This window comes from Euprymna scolopes, chromosome 27 (genome assembly GCF_053919585.1).
Source record: "Euprymna scolopes isolate OS-2025 chromosome 27, ASM5391958v1, whole genome shotgun sequence".
Classification (NCBI taxonomy): domain Eukaryota; kingdom Metazoa; phylum Mollusca; class Cephalopoda; order Sepiida; family Sepiolidae; genus Euprymna; species Euprymna scolopes.
Window position 1 is genome coordinate 40949608 of NC_136508.1, and position 2494 is coordinate 40952101.

General features: G+C 36.8%; 1 pseudogene; it reads left to right on the top strand.

Annotated features, from left to right (window-relative positions):
- Window positions 1-1015: 1015 nt before the first annotated feature.
- LOC145249199 (5S ribosomal RNA) lies at window positions 1016-1132 on the top strand (annotated as a pseudogene).
- Window positions 1133-2494: the final 1362 nt, after the last annotated feature.

The window sequence follows — 2494 nt, forward strand, 5'->3', positions numbered from 1 at the left end:
GCCTGCATAGCAACAGCCGCATAGCACAACGGTTAGAAGCGCCGACTGTCGTTTCGGCGATCGGGTTTCGATCCTGGCTTGAGGTAGTTGCTTGTCTACCCACACTAATGAGCTGTGAAACAACGAAACAGTACTGTATGTGGATGACTATATATATATATATATATATATATATATATATATATACACACACGGCATAATCGCGTTGACACACCGGTTCTCATAAGATCACCGAAGTTAAGCAACATCGAGCCTTGTAATGGTAACATCGAAATGGGTGACCATTTGGGAATTCTAAGCTTATCTCGGCATTTGTTTCCAGTCGTCTTGTACACACTTTACTGGCCACTGGTTTTAACGATGTCTATATATATATATATATATATATATATATATATATATATATATATATATATATATATATATAAAAGGGCGACTTTCTAAGTAAATAAAAAAATGAGCTCCGATATTAAACAATATTAACGAAAAATCGAGCTCCGATATTAAACAATACTAACCGTATGTATCGCTTGAAAAAACAACAATAACAAAAATCTAAATTTATAAGCGATAAAAATAAACAGTATAATTACTCTAGGGATTATGGCCTAACGGTTAAGGCACCGGACTGTGGTAAACATGGTCTGAGGTTGGATCCCTAGAAACAATTGAACTACGCTGATGAGAGGTAACGACCTTGAAACACGCGTGTACGTAGATTACTGTTTTAAAAATAATAAATAAATAAAAATGTTATATACGTCCAAATTAAAAAGGGCGACTTTCTAAGTAAATAAAAAAAATGAGCTCCGAGGCGGAGCCAATATTAACCGTATGTATCGCTTGAAAAAACAACAATAAAAAATATATATATATATAACCAAGTACACACACATTAGATCTTAAGGACGAATTGGCAAAAAATGTCTTTAGATAGAAATAAGTGGCGGAGACAGTTTCGCGAGAATGTGAAGTCCTATGCGTCTATGTCTATGTATGCATCTGTGTGTGCATATTACACGGCATAATCACGTTGACACACCGGTTCTCGTCAGATCACCGAAGTTAAGCAACGTTGAACCTGGCTAGTACCAGATGGGTGACCATTTGCGAATTCTAGGCGCTGTGTGTGCTCTCCGCTTGTCTTGGCATTGTTTCCAGTTGTCCTGGGTCACCACTTGCCACTGTTATTTAACAACACCGACAGGAGTGGTTGGGGATTACGCAACTCATGTCACAAAATTCCACGCTCAGGCACCTTTACAGTGGGTATCCATAGTCTGTCAAGACTGAAGGAAGCTATACTCTATGTATGTGCATATGTGTGTGCATGCATGTATGTGTGTGTATATGTATGTGGATATATGTATATATGTAAATACGTGTGTATGTGTATATATGTATATGTGTGTATGTGTATATATGTGTACGTGTGTAAGTGTTTTTGTGTTCATACATAAATAATTGTATGCGTATTTTATATGTGACTGTAATTCACGGTCAAAGGAGAACGTGTGTACACGTATTCGTTTACAAATACATACGTTCTTAAATACACAGTTTTTAATATTATTGCGTATGCATATATATGTACGTTAATTTTAGTATTAGTATGCGTGCGTGTTTGTATGTGTGTGCATGCGTGTATTTGTATATACACACGTTTACATAGCTATGCTTGAATGGTTTTATGAACAAAGTGCGTGTATGTGATTATGTATGCATATGCGAGTCCATGTCTATACGTATTGTTTCGTATGTATATGTGCGTGCGTATATGTGTGAGCTAGTGTTAATGTGTGCGTGTGCGTGTGTGTGGCACATCTCAACGTCACTAGACAGTCGTTTCGATACCATTATTAGCGACGGGTTAATTATTTGAAGAAAAACAGACCGCAACCACGGCTGGAAGTGTAAACACTTTAACCCGGTCGTGTCAAAGGTTATTACCCTTTATTGCTATGGGGTTGCAACAGGCCATAACAACAATGGAAGACGCTAATAAAAGCACATTAAGGACCCTAAAACAAAACAAAAAATAAAAAAAAAAACAAAAAAAAACAAAACATGACAATTAACGTAAAGGCAGGGAAAAAGACAAAAGGGAAAGCGAGGAAGGAGGGTTAAATTGAACAAGAGATGGGGGCAAGGTAGGGTTTAAGATGGTGGGAAAAAATCCAAAACCTCAATGAAATCATACACAGAACGAGAACGTATCAGTTCTTAAGTTACGCCCATTCGGTCTACGCGTTTATTAATTAGAATGTTATTTTCAATTTAAGAGTGATGAGCATTGCCTGGTTGTAAGATACAGTTAAATATGATATTTTAATTTTTATGAAGATTTCGCAGATATTGTCATTTCGGTGCCATCTTGTGTTATTATGAGGGGAAAAAATGCTGCGTGTTGGCTGTGCGTAAGAAAGTTGAGAATTTTAGAAGATAGGGGAGTGAAAACGTTATTAAAAGAAAAAAAAATGGCGCGTGGTAGGCT